Source organism: Falco peregrinus, chromosome 1, assembly GCF_023634155.1.
Source record: "Falco peregrinus isolate bFalPer1 chromosome 1, bFalPer1.pri, whole genome shotgun sequence".
Taxonomy (NCBI): Eukaryota; Metazoa; Chordata; class Aves; order Falconiformes; family Falconidae; genus Falco; species Falco peregrinus.
Window position 1 is genome coordinate 3,261,899 of NC_073721.1, and position 14,842 is coordinate 3,276,740.

At 43.7% G+C, this 14,842-nt stretch overlaps 1 protein-coding gene across 2 annotated transcripts in view; it reads right to left on the bottom strand.

Annotated features, from left to right (window-relative positions):
- The window catches only part of DOCK1 (dedicator of cytokinesis 1), a 319,394-nt gene that overhangs the window by 89,301 nt on the left and 215,251 nt on the right, over positions 1-14,842 (bottom strand). The window lies entirely within an intron of this gene.

The following is a 14,842-nucleotide window of genomic DNA, read 5'->3' on the forward strand; positions in this document are numbered from 1 at the left end:
TAATCTTTCTGCAGGCCGGCAAACACATACCAGAATTATTGAAAACAAACCAGAAGAGGCAGTTAGAAAGGTCTTTTACTGAATTTAAGACACTAGTGATCTCTCCTGAAAAAAAATCAGTATTTAGCTAAATGTTTGGTAACACAAGAGAAACGAAGCCTCCAGATAATATACTGGCATCAGGATGCTGAGGCAGATTATTTAGGTACACTAAATTAATCAAGTAAGGCAAAAATTTCGACGTCACTGGGATTTATCTGTTCTATAAAGCCAGATCGCCCCCACAGTAGTGTGTAACGGAGAAGAAGGAATATTATCCAAAATGCGAAAACAAAAAATAGATTTATAAAAAAAAATGTGAAAATTTTAAAGACGAAAAAATATATCAAATATAAATGAGTATGTACAAAAATTAAAATACATATATGCAGGGATACACACAGTCATACATTTTACAATATTTCTCTATATAGCCAAGATGTAATAGGCATCTTTCCACTTGCATCCAGCCTACGCAGAGGTGCACTTCAGGAGCACCACTTCTGTGCATCATTCACCAGGATCCCTGTCAGTGTATGTATTTGGAAAGAACTTCATTAAGAGATATTATAAATGAGATTAATTCAGCATACACAATAATACACTGCATATATATGTATTTTAAATCTATGACTCAATTACTGAGCTGCAGCATATACTAAGATTGAAACTGAAGTTATCCCTATAACCAGGCTATCAACAGTTTGATATGTAGACTTATACCCTGGTTTGTTTTGTGGTTTTAAAGTCTGATAATACTATGAGATTCATAAGTCTTCCTAGAAGAATGAGTAATTTAACATAGTAGGAAGGGCCATCTAATGCGCCTTGCTTTACGAAGATAAAATCAGTTCCAATACAGGGAGGATTATGCCTACAATTTAATTATGTTGCCTCAAGACATCACTGTAATGTATTCAATCTACTCCATCTAATTAAGCTTTGGAACAATCTCATTACTTTATATACCATTATTTTTCTTTAAATTGTAGCTCGCAATTTTTTTCCCCTATATTAATTCTAGTGAATACCAATAACGAACAAATAATGCGGAATCTACAGTAGATTGCAACTGCAAAAGGACCACAGCACAACACATCTGTTAAACTGCAGTTGTAATTAAACACCACCATCCTCTCACAGACCATGTGCTACCCCTGCAATCAGGCTGCGCTGGCAAGGTAGGGATTGCTCCCAACTTTCTACAGAAGAACATCAAAAGCAGAGATGCAGAGATTTAAGTATTGATTTTTTAATTATTCAAACCCTGTTTTAATTTTGATTGAATCTGATGATACACTCAAACCTTCTGTTACTGGATAAAACACTTCCTAACGTATGTCAGTGAAGAAAGCCTGTTCTTTCCCAGTGGAAGTCAACAGAACAACGATATTATTATAACAGTATATCTTCAGTTGCAAATCAAATGTAAACCAATGAGGATTTTGTGCCTGTTTCGACCAGTACTGGAAGGATTGCGGGAAATATTGACAGTCCCTTTACTACAACACGGGGGACAGTCAGAATATGACTTTGTGATCACGGTACTGCAAAGCCAAATGTGGCTGGCAGAGTGCAGTAAGAATAACATCCATCCTGAAAAATCCAGATTTAACCGAGGAAAAAGGAAGTTATGAAGTGGATTAATCAGCAAGCAATGTAAACTGCTACAGCCTCCCAGCACAACCGAAGTCACTACAACGACCCTGTGATGGCTAAGCTCACAGCACTTTCTAGCATTGTCTAGTACCTCCAGTGCCAAGAGAAAACAGCAAAACTATGATGACTTTTATCTGATTAAGTCAGTTTTAAAGAATATATATTAAAATATTGGCAGTAAGAAGTAGTAAGTTGTATAGCATACTGGGACAGCAAGAGTAGAGGGATTCATCACACTACTACTTCTTCACCTTGGTGTAAAACTTTATTTTTACGGGGCCCAGCAAGGAAAGGCTGGATTTAGATAAATGTAGTTTTCTATCAGGCTGAGATTACTGACTTCCACTCCATGTACTCCTGACCGCCTTGTAATCGCTTACATACCCACGCAAGAGTGAGAGGAGGTGTCAGCTGAGAAGAAAGGTGTTTCTGCCTAGAGTGTTCAAACCCCATCCTGGGAACGAGCTGCCGTTTGGAGAAAAAGAATCAGAAGAAACGACACGGGGCTACAGCGCAGAAGTAAGATGGTTAGGCTGGCATCGCTTCACCACTTCGGTATTACAGTCGTATGGTTAATCAGCCAGAAAGATTACTACCCTGAGGAGATCCTTTGGATAGAAAAAAAAAATGTGCTTGAATTCTTGGCTATGATCTACGAAATGGTATGTTTTCACCTGTGAAGTCTGCTGCAGCTCATGAACACAAAAACAGCTCAGGTTTATGCTCAAATAACGTTCAGAAAAGGAAGCAGAAAAAATTTATGATTTACTCCAGGTGTTAGTTTGATCCTCTCCCTCCTCCAAAGCAGGTTCTGACGAAACTGCAGGAACTTCGCTGTCAAAGTTAAGGGAAATTGAAAAAATAGAGGGAAACGTGCTCTTCAGAACAGGCAGAATTAAACCAAATGCATCAGTCTGTAGTGAAGAATGCGCTGGCTGCTGCCAACACACGTAAGGAGGAAGGTGTACTTGGGCATCACTGGGCCAACAGGCAAGTAATCAAAACTATCTCCTGTGCTCAGATGGAGAACATCAATCCGCAGTGGCATAACTTATCTTGCTGTAATTAATAATGAAGATTAGCTTCCAGTTGCATGTGCATAAAAAGAAGCGCTTGTCTTGAAGTTCAGTTTCAATTAACAAAAGAATACATTATCTGTGTCAGGAAGAGCCACAAAAGTTAAACCTTGAAAAAGAGAGAACTTCAGAGACTGGAACCGATCACGATGTACTGAGCTGCAATACCGAGAATGTCACACACAGCAACAAAATCTAACGCTAACATATTGGGAAGATTTGTTAGACAAAAGACTTTATCAACCCAATTAAAAGAAGGAAATTAACATTTCCTATGATGTGATTGGAATAAAAAGAATATGATTACAGAAGGAAGTTACTTCAGGATACGTGGAAGGAAGAACGACTGTTGCTAAAGGGCATAAGCATCTTCCAAACCACAAAATTAACACCCTGGACAGATGAGGTTTATGTGTGCTGAGCAGCTGGGAATGAGTGGTGCTGGGGACGGCTCGGCTCGCCATCAGCACCACTTTCACACATCAGCATATCACATATCACATATCAGCAGCTTTCTGTTGTAGTTAGGTTCTTTGGAGTAGGGACTGTCCTCTTATTGTGCCTTTAGATAACTTCTATGGCAGCGAGGTCTTACACCAACATCAGGATTTCTTGGCATTTTATCCCTGTTTATGTATTACCTGATAAGACACCTTTATCAGTCCATCAGAAGCCTGAAGGAGTAACAAATTGCATGAACACAGTGCAAGGCTGCAAAAGTGTGTTAGCCAGAGGGTGGGCAGTAAAACAGTTGAGCATCAAAGTGCCTCCATGATGCACAATGCTCCGTCAGAGCTGCATTAGGATAACGGTCCACTGTGGGACATGGATTCTTTCTTCTCATCTACTTGGCCCTGGCAAGGCTTCAGCTGGAATACTGTTCATTTGAAGTCACCATGCCTCAAGAGTGACACAAAAATATGGCAGAGAGAAGCAAGAGGACAGGACATGCAAAAAACCATGGCACAGGTTAGACATGAAGAAAGAAATACTTTGCAATGCTCTCCAGCCATTCAAAGCAGAGATTTAAAAAAAAAAAAAAAAAAAAGCTGCAAAAAACCAGGTTAAGCAAGTATCTCTAAACAAGTAGTGATCTGGACCATTCACCTTATCCTGCCTTAGGTCAAGGGGCAGATTAGTACTGACTTCTTCAGTAATTTCCCTCCATTTACAGCTCTCAATCCAGAGTAAATGCACCAATTAATATGCTGCTGATTGAAGCCACAGAATCATAGGATGGTTTGGGTTGGAAGGGACCTCAAAGCCCACCCAGTCCCACCCCGTGCCCCGGGCAGGGCCCCCTCCCCCCAGCCCAGGCTGCTCCCAGCCCCATCCAGCCTGGCCTTGAGCCCTGCCAGGGATGGGGCACCCACAGCTGCTCTGGGCAGCCTGGGCCAGCGCCTCGCCGCCCTCACGGGGAACAATTTCTGCCTCACAGCTCATCTGCATCTCCCCTCTCTCAGCTTAAGGCCATTCCCCCTTGGCCTGTCACCACGTGCCCACGTACAAAGCCCCTCTCCAGCTTCTTGCCGGCCCCTGTAGGTGCTGGGAGCTGCTCTAAGGTCTCCCCGGAGCCTTCTCCTCCCCAGGCTGAGCAGCCCCAGCTCTCCCAGCCCGGCTCCATGGCAGAGGGGCTCCAGCCCCCTGACCACCTCCGTGGCCTCCTCTGGGCTCGCTCCAACAGGTCCGTGTCCTTCTCATGCTGGGAGCCCCAGAGCTGGTCGCAGCGCTGCAGGGGGGTCTCACGGGAGCGGAGCAGAGGGGCAGAATCCCCTCCCCTGCCCTGCTGGCCACGCTGCTGGGGATGCAGCCCAGGGCACAGGGGGCTCTCTGGGCTGTGAGCGCTAATTTCATTTGCATTCCATGAACTAACTTCCATTGCAAATACCCAGTTCTGGCTATTTTTTACCGTTATTGATGATTAATCACTTCCACTAGGCCCACAGGGGTTAAGGGGTTTGCAGGTGCATGCTTAGCGATTGCTCCACCAAACAGCACCAATATTAATGGTTCCATTCTGTAGTGTTCCCTCTGCAGAGGCCCTTTGTTCCTACAAACACACCACTGAAACCAGGAGACTGTGAACACATATCAACATACAGGCAACAGTAAATGAAGAAGGGGCAAAGGGATCCAACATACAACAACAGTACCCACTGCACCAAACAACTTTTTTTTTTTTTTTTCCCCTTATTCTCAGGTACAGTCATTTCTTCTTCCTCCGTTTTCTCTTGTGATTAGTCAAATGCCCCGATTTGCTTGTTCACTCATGTTTAAAAATATTCTGTGTCCCATTTTCTTCCAGTCAGCTTCTCACACTGTTGGAAAGTACTTGCGAAAGCTAAAGGAGGAAAGCTGGAAGCCACATGATGCTGCAACACACCTCCCTCACTGGTTAATGCACACACACAAATCAAACTGCCTCTGCAAAAAGATTTTTCTGGAGAAATAATCTAGAGAGAAAATTCCAACACTAGAAACATTCTTACAGCATATTCCATGTTGTATATTATTTAGTTAGCTCAAGTACCTAGGGATTCAGATTTACACTGTAAGCACTTATGTAAAATACTTATGACAGGAAAATATGAAACAATACAAGCTAAAAATGTACTCCCCAGTATTTTTCTTTAAGAGCACTTCAAAATAGAAGAATGAAAGAACGAACGAATTACTTTCTTAATGATAGAATAATTATCTAAACAAGAATATACAGATACAACTTAAAATAATTCAGGTTTAGCTGATAATTCAATTAAAAAAGGGGAATTTGGAGTGAGGTTGTAAAAGGCACTATTATGATGTCATTACAGTTAATTTAGATGGAAGGATAATGAATGCTTTACTACAGCTGATCAGCCTTCCTGCACATCATCATGCTTTCCATGTTTGAGCTTTTGCTTCTCTGGGAGACAAATTTACTGGGCATATATGAGACAGACGACTCTTATCTTGTCAGACTGTGTATGAAACAACAGACCTAGACCTTGAAATCCCAACGCAAAACCCAAACCTGAACAAATGCTCACTAAAGCATGAACAGCAAAGCTTTCTTTTAAACAGCAATCACTTCAAATACCTTCAAATTCTTTCTCAGCGTCTCAGCGTTGCAAAGTACAGTGAAGTTTTAAACAACTTTTCAGTTTAAAAACGAAATAAACCTGGTATTCTAATATGCTTCTATAACCAGTCCCCTATTGGCATTGCATGCAGTCTGGTGATTGTCCAATATCCTTGGAACACAGAGAATATGTAGTAATTTCATCCATGTATATTGTACAAGTCAAATGAAAGTCAAAATCATAAAAATGAGTGCACATGAAGGTATCGGCCCTCTTTGCATCTCCCCCTGAATTTTCTCCCTTCCCCAGTTCTCTCTCTCTGTTCTTTTCTGGTGATGTTACCACTGTTCAACCATCTTCACACCTCCAGACCTGACAACTGCCCAGCCCAAACAAAGGTTTCCAAACTCTTTTCATTTTACACTTCTGTATATGTTACTTCTCTGCCCAGGTCTACGCTCCCTCCCTTTTTTTCCCTTCCAAATGTTTAAAAGATTCCTTGTAATATTCTTTAATTCATCAGTCTAAAGAGCAGTCAAAACTTAAGAAAAAGAAACAAAAACCTTGATCATTTGCTTTCTTTTGAATTACAATTCCTGGGCTGACTATGATAATAGCACAGAGTAATCCCAAAGAAGACCTGCTACTAAATACTTACATTAGCATAATCTTCTAATGATGTCTACTCCACACCAGCACAGGTGCACCATGTCACTTTACTAACCTATTTTGTAATAAATATTTCAGAAATGGTTTTAGCATATTATCTATAATCACTGACACCTCTTTCCTAATTTATATTCTGTGCTGTGTGTCCTCTAAAACAATGGGGACAGATGAATGAAAAATAACGGCAGGTTACAAAATTCTGAAGGACAAACTTGTGGTCTGACTACCAATAGTAGGTACCACATAGCAGGCACAATGCATTGCTTTTCAAAATCACCTTTGTAGTACAGCTATCTCACACCTTGAAAGCAAATTGACAAAACAACCCTGTTGGAATAAGCAGGCAAGAGTGCTGCGCTACTAGACATGTTAGACAGAAATCAACAGAATAAAAAAGATTTGGATTTATATTCCCTTCAAATGTCCTTACAGATGTACTGTGCCTACCCAGCCGCTGGATGGATCCACGCTGACACACAGCCTCCTCAGGCTCCTGTGGAAACCCATGCGACATCCCGGCAAGAGGGGCATCCTTAGTGTGAGGACAGCACCAATGTAATGCTCAACCTGACGCGTAGTCACTGTTTGATGGACTTGGCGTAGTCAGAGGAACACAGAGATACTGAGGCTGGAAGGTGCCTCTGGAAGTCTCCGGTCAAACTGGAGCAGGTTGCTCAGGGCTGCGTCCAGTTGGGTTTTGAGTATCTCCAAGGATAGAGACTCCCTTGGGCAGCCTCCTTGGACAACCTGTGGCAGGGTCTGACTACCCTCGCTCTCCTCTTTTCTCAACTACTTGTCTGAAGTCCAGGCTTTGGTTTCTTGATGACTTCCAGAGTGCAGGAAAGCAGCAGCTGCAGACTTCTAATAGCCTTTTTCAAAAGCACCAGTAAACTTTGTCCTCTGAAATTTCATCTAAGATGTACCTTTTGCCACGGATATATAACCTTATGTACTAAATTTCACTACCTAGAGAATTTTATGGCAGAGTCATAAAAGCTTGGGAAGAGTGTTTTCTAATGGAAATGCTAGAAGACAATTTAATTTAGGGGGGTTTAGCTAAAGCTACAATGCTGGGGAAGTAGCATCTATTGCAAGTGGACAGCATTATTGTTCCTCTAACCCAAAAGTTAATATTCGAAAGGAAGAAGACTTACTGAATTCAAAGAGACCGTTTCTATTACGGTAGCTGGCAAAAACTTGCAATAGATCTTGTAATTTAAAACAAATGTAATTTGTTGTAGTGCTGCTGGAAGAAATCTCTGCGATGAGGTTAGCTATTAAACAACCAGTTTTCATTATAATGCGCTGCTCAATAAAATGCAAAAAGTCTTTGCTACGGTACAGATATCATCACCTGATCCTTGGTGAGTTTATTGGATAAAAAATATCCCTTCTAAGCAAATGTGCAACCACAGAGGACAGCTTCGTGGGCTCTCAAACATCAGCATGTGCTGGCCAGGGCTGGTGGATCTCTCCCCAGCCTGCTGCTTTCACGGGCCAACAGCTACTGTGGGTGCAAAGAGGTGCTGAACCGAGCTCTGCCTTTCCAAACCGAGAAGAAACATGGTTTTCCTCATACCCCTCTCCCACACAAGATGCCTGCAGGCCATTAACAACACAAGAGGGGTTTGGTGGGGTTTTTTTGTTTGGTTTTTTTTTTTGTTTACTTGATCTTACACAGGAATTCAGCTAGTTTTTGCACTGGTAAAAATCAATAAAGCAGAAGATGTTTCTTCCTATCACATTGCTTTTTAAAGAAGCATTCCATCTGGAAAGAGAAATAATTAAAAAACCAGAAGTAACGCATGGGAAGCATGGGAAAGGATGTTACAAAAAATTTCTTGCAAAGCACGAATGGTCAGACTGAATTTGGCAGGAAGTTTTCAAATACTTGACAATGTCATAGCTCACAGCATGGGAACCTCCCTTATTTTCTGCTGACAGCACTGTCCTCTGTAGCTTACCTGTTCCCATCGACATCTAGATGTGAATCCACATTAAGAATACTTTAGGTAATTATGGACAAATCAATAGAATAGATTCCTTAACTTCCAAATTCTTCAGCATTTTCATCCATCTTGCAATCAACTGTTAAGACCATTTCAGCTGGCTAAATAAATGCCATAACGTTGCTTGAAAAATAATCTCAATTTTTCCTGTGGGTATTTCACTATCGAAGTCCACCACAGAATACTAATGAGGCAAAAGGAAGCAATCTGCTGCTGAAGGTGGTGTCCGAAGGTTCCTTTAACACCTCTTCCGTGCTGCTGGAGTCCCAGCGGGTGTGCCTAGCGACCCAGCCTGCTGGAGAGGTCTCCTCTCGGTGTCCATCACCCAAACCGCAACGTTCACTGTGACGCCTGATGGCAGAAAGCTGCCATGGGAGCTGACAAGCACTTGGCTTTTAGTCTTATGACTTACTATTACTTTTACTAACTACCAAGAACCACAAGTACAGAGACACTATCCAGAAAAGCTGAACTTTCCCAAAATTGGGATTTACCTCCCCAAGAAACACACACAAGTGACTCCCTGGGAAGAGGTTAAAATACAATTTCTTGTAATAGATGAGAACGAAAGCCACAGCAGCTGCTCTGCTTTGCTGTTCCATGGATGCTTATGTGGCTGACAGCTTTGTGAAGGGATCACTAATGCTGGTAAAGTAAAAAAAGAAAAAAAAAAAAAGCAAAACACCTTACCGGAGCTTTAGGTAAGCCTGCATTTGATCCAAAGTGTGGCTCTCAGATATTGAAGTGACATAAAATGTTTTAAGAAAGCAGTGGGGTATGTGAGGCAGAGAGCAAAGCGAGATGAGAATGGCAGTCGCCTCCTGTACAGGCTATTGCTCGCCCAACACAGCTATTAACCTTTGGAAGAGATCAGTGGTTTGCTATTATTTTAATTTCTCTTTCAGGCTCCAGTCCGATCCTGTTTGTAGCAATGAGACAGGAGTAGAATAAATGCTTCAACATGATGCTTCAATACCTGTGAGTGACAGAAGCCCTCCCAGCACAGTGCCCACCCCGAGCCCGTCCCTTCTGCGGCTCTCAGCGGTGTTTGGGGCTCCCGTGGAAGGAGTGGCAGCATCCTGCATCCAAGGGGTCGCATTTGGCACCCTGGGTTCCGCCGGGACAGAGTTAATTGTGCTCCCAGCAGCTGGTGTCGTGCTGTGTTTTGGATGTGGCGTGAGAGCAACGTGACCGCACACGGATGGTTTGGTTGTAGCTGGGTAACGTTTACGCTGAGCCAAGAACTTTTCAGTTTCTCAGCCCCTGCCAGTGCAAGGGCTGGAGGGGCACCAGAAACTGGGAGGAGGCACAGCCAGGGCAGCTGGCCCCAACTGGCCAAAGGGACATTCCATACCATACAATGTCATGTTGAGTATATAAGCTGGGGGAAGAAGAAGGCTGGGGGGATGACAACATTCAGCATTATGGTGTTTGCCTTCCCCAGTCCCCGCTGGGCGTGCTGGAGCCCTGCTCCCCTGGGATGGTTGAGCACCTGCCGGCCACGGGCAGCGGGGAATGAATACCAGGTTTTGCTTTGCCTGCGTGCACAGCTTTTGCTGTACCTATCAAACTGTCTTTGCCTCAGCCCATGAGTTTTCTCACTTTCACTCTTCTGATCCTCTCCCCCATCCCACTGTGGGGGGAATGAGCGCGTGGCTGCACGGGGCTTGGGCACTGGCTGGGGTTAAACCACGACACATGGGAACAGTCACAGATGATGGAGCACAAAAATCAGGTTTGCATGGCAGGTAACAGTATAACATTTGCAATAGCTTTGTTGTTTGGTTTTTGGGGTTTGTTTTTGTTTGGGTTTTTTTTCCTGTTCTAGTACATCCCTTATTTTGGGGAAGCCCATAAACACTGATCACCTCCAACTCCCTTCAGCATTCATTTCGTGCTTACTAGGCACATCTTTCCTCCAGTTTAGAAGGACTAAATAATGCCGCAGATAAAACCAAACTGTCTCATAAGAAACTGCAATGGAACTGAACAATCAAACCCATTTTTGTTCACTCTTTTAACAAGCCTAGCACATGCCAGCAGAACCGCAGGGCAGCAGAGGGACATTTCCAAGACACAATCAGATCAATTTGCTGCCTTTGAGCAGGTATCTCCTGCATCAAACCAACGTGCTCTCGTGCAAGGCGGCTGCAGCGTGCAGCCTTCAGATGCGTTCAAGGCTCGGGAGGACCCGGCGCTTCCTCTGACATGCCAATCCTCCCTGGGATTTTACAGCTGGTAATTAGTTTCTGCTTAGAAAAGTCAAAGCCTCAGAGGCAAACACAATCAGGGTTGTAAAAAAAATATGGCCAAGTGTGTCAATGGGACAAAGTTTTTTGCTAAAAATTTTTTTTGGAGTAAGTTAGTTGTGAAATAGAATTGTGGATATATGTATGCCACTGATACGAACACATCATTGTTTATGAGCGCAGCCAAATGCATCTCATTTTGTTAAAAAGCTTAACCATTTTTCCAGATATTTAGACCAAAATATGTTAAGCTGCCTTCCCTGACTGTCGAACATGGGTAACATGCAGAAAGCAGGATCTGCTCCACCTCCAGAAGATGTGGGCATGCAGCTGATACAATCCATGCCCTGCCCCAGCCTCCTCATGGATGAATAAGATTGAAGCATCACTAAAGCACACCCGTTCTCCAGGGAAGGATAAGCATCTCTGTACAGTTATATGACAAATACTGGCTTCAGAAGCTTTGCAGCTGGATCCTCCAGAATGAAATGTGGTTGTCTGCAATTTCTTTTATGCTATACTTCAATTTCACTCTCTCTGTTAATCCTGAGGAAGCTCTGTAAACCACTAGAATATGCTACGCAGATAAGGTAATTTTAAAACTACAGGAAATCCAAATAGCAGCTCAGAAACCCTTTTCTTGGTGCACCATAAGACTAAAACTTTGTTTCTGACAGCTGAGTTTGTAAGACAGTGCAATAACCTAAAGGTATGGCTGCCATACCTTGAATCCTCACCTTTGCTAAGGCAGAGCCATGTAAGTTTGCTTCAACGTGGACAAAGCAGTGAATGCATTCCCAATACTAAGGCAGGTCTGCTTACCTTGTCCAAAAAGCAGCACTGTGAATTTGGAAGTTACCCTAATTTGGAAAGTTCCTGACTCCAAGCAGCATTGCTGGACAGATTGGAGCATCAAAAAGACCCCCGGCGCAGCGCACGGTGGTGCCAGCCCAAGCAACCCAGACCCAGGGCTGCGCTGCGAGCGTACTTCTGAGCCTTGCAAGGACAAGCCAGCCAGTCACTTTGCAAAAATCAATGCCACTGGACCGATTTTCCTGGACTGGGTCAAAGTATAGTTGGGCAAAAGGCCCGCATAACATTTATGCACCATTTATGCTCCTTTTATGTTCTCCTCTGGCCTGAATTACACATTTTGGCTATCTAGACAGATAATTTATAATGCCAACGGCACTGAAAGCCAGCAGCTTCTCTCCCAGTAGACTGTAATTATTTTATGCGCTTATATGGGCAACAGAAACCAAGCAGGGAAAAATCCAGACTAGCCCAAAGGCTAGGAGGTTTACCCACCAGAAATATATATGTGTACTATGTATATATGTAGGCTACATATATACTGATCCATAATACTATGTATGAACGTATATATTACTTTGCCACTGAAATGGTAGCAGGCTGGGAAGAGCTGACCTTCCCGCTGGGCTTGCCAGGGTGATGACCTGCAGCCGCAATCCAGGTGGGGAGGTCAGGAGCTCCGCGCCTGCCCTGCAGCTCCTCCAAGGGCACGTGTGCTGATGCACCAGTGTCTTTTTTGTGTGCTCATGCACCAGTGTCTTTTTTATTCATGGTAAACCATAAACACCTTCGAGGAAGGACTTTACTGCTTTTAAGTTTACTTGTTCCTGTAGGAATACAAGTTTCAAATTCAGAAAGTTTTCAACTACTCAGAGCTTCAGGGTTTTTTTCTTTTTTTTTCCCATTCTGTTTTTTTAATCTTATTTTCTAAAATTTTCACAGAAAATTCTGTTTTTAATAAAACAATGAATTTGGAAGTTTTAAGGGAAGTTTAAATGATAATGGAAGTTTTAAGGGAAGTTTAAATGATAATGGAAGTTTTAAGGGAAGCCACTAATGCAGTTACTGGAAGGAAAAAGTTGAGCAGAAGCTGAACATAGTTGGAATGTATGGAGAGAGCATATCCAAGTCTTAATGTATATGAACGAGTAGTTTGTTTGCCAGGATGTAAAGGCTCAAATACAAAGAGGCAAAATGACTTTATGTGTAGTACTGAAAAATGCAAACTTGAGTAACATCTCTCTTCAGCGACCCGTCATCTAAAAAATTTCTAGAGGAACACAAGCCTTTTAAGCATCATCATGCCAGGACATCCACATTACCGATTCAGATTAAACCAATACACAGATTGCTTATTCCTTTGGTTGACTGAGGTTCAAGCAATAACGTACGTACGAGGTTGTACAGCACTGCCTTGAGGCCCATGATGCGGTCATGAACATCCCAAGACTTGCAGCAATTACAGCTACCGAGTGTAGGATGGGTCGAGACTATCAAGACACAGAGAGATCCTCCGAGGATGAAGGCATGTTTGGAAACAGCTGGATTTTCCTGACTCCCGGTAAAGCTACTGCTACATCATCACGTAAGCACCAGCGCCAATAAACTAGAAGTGATCCAAGTGGGATGCAAGGACTAACAACAGGTGCTTTTTGATGGAGAGAGGGATGCTGGCATCGCAGTGATTCACGAAGGGCAGGGAAAATGCTGCTTTTAGAATGGATATTGATGCTCGCACAGATAAGACCTGCCAGCATTTTCAAGTCCATCTGCAGCTGACATTATGGAAAGTCTGGCAACAGCGAGAAGCTATATAGGCCAACAGTGAACAACCAAAGGATCAGTCAAAGGTTTATATAAGGTAAAAAGGATGGTTTTCTGGATTATTTCCATATACTAGCAGACAAATTGAAGAGCCTTGGAGAGAAGGACTTGGGGGTGTTGGTGGATGAGAAGCCCAGCACGACCCGGCAATGTGCGCTCGCAGCCCAGAGAGCCCCCCGTGCCCTGGGCTGCATCCCCAGCAGTGTGGCCAGCAGGGCGGGGGAGGGGATTCTGCCCCTCTGCTCCGCTCCCGTGAGACCCCCCTGCAGCGCTGCGACCAGCTCTGGGGCCCCCAGCATGAGAAGGACACGGACCTGTTGGAGCGAGCCCAGAGGAGGCCACGGAGGTGGTCAGGGGGCTGGAGCCCCTCTGCCATGGAGCCGGGCTGGGAGAGCTGGGGCTGCTCAGCCTGGGGAGGAGAAGGCTCCGGGGAGACCTTAGAGCAGCTCCCAGCACCTACAGGGGCCGGCAAGAAGCTGGAGAGGGGCTTTGTACGTGGGCACGTGGTGACAGGCCAAGGGGGAATGGCCTTAAGCTGGGAGAGGGGAGATGCAGATGAGCTGTGAGGCAGAAATTGTTCCCCGTGAGGGCGGCGAGGCGCTGGCCCAGGCTGCCCAGAGCAGCTGTGGGTGCCCCATCCCTGGCAGTGCTCAAGGCCAGGCTGGATGGGGCTGGGAGCAGCCTGGGCTGGGGGGAGGGGGCCCTGCACAGGGCAGCAGGGTGGGACTAGCCGATTTTTAAGGTCCCTTCCAACCCAAACCATTCCAGGATTCTATGCTTCTATGAAATTAAAAGCAGAATGCCATGCACAGGTTTTTCAGATTTCAGCTTTAACGTCAGCAATACCCACACCATGATTGCTGAGAACATAGCCAAAACATACTAAAAGTGGCTGCAAGTGACAGAGAAAACCAGGATATAATTCATAGTAGTTTCAGCCAAAAGTTTTAGCATTACAGCATCAAGACAAAAGCCTGCAAGAAAGGGTTTGGTTTTGACCACAGCAACAGACCAAAGAGGTTTGTGAATCCCTGCTGAAGTAACAGGGGATGTTAAAACCAAACGTGTGTGCTCCTGTAGCTTTCCTCAGTTCTTCCTGGTTCTCAGGAGAAAACAATATTTAAAAAAGAAAATATGTAACAAGTGTTTTAAATTATAGCAAAAATAAAGTCAATGTTTCTTCTTTAAAAATGCCAACTGAGATAAAGATTTCTTTTTCATATTTTAAAAGTCTTTTCTTTTTTCTCTGCCTTTATTTGGAAAGAATAGCCTCCCCTCCTTGGTAATTAGGTTGGGTAATTTAAATTTTTCTGGGGGAAACAGTGAAAGGGGTTTTAGTATGTTTTCTTTGGTTGTACCTATTGTGACTATTTAACCTGTTAGACTGCAATTGCAAAATTCTCACTTTGTGTGTACTTAAAAGTCAGACACTTCCTATACAC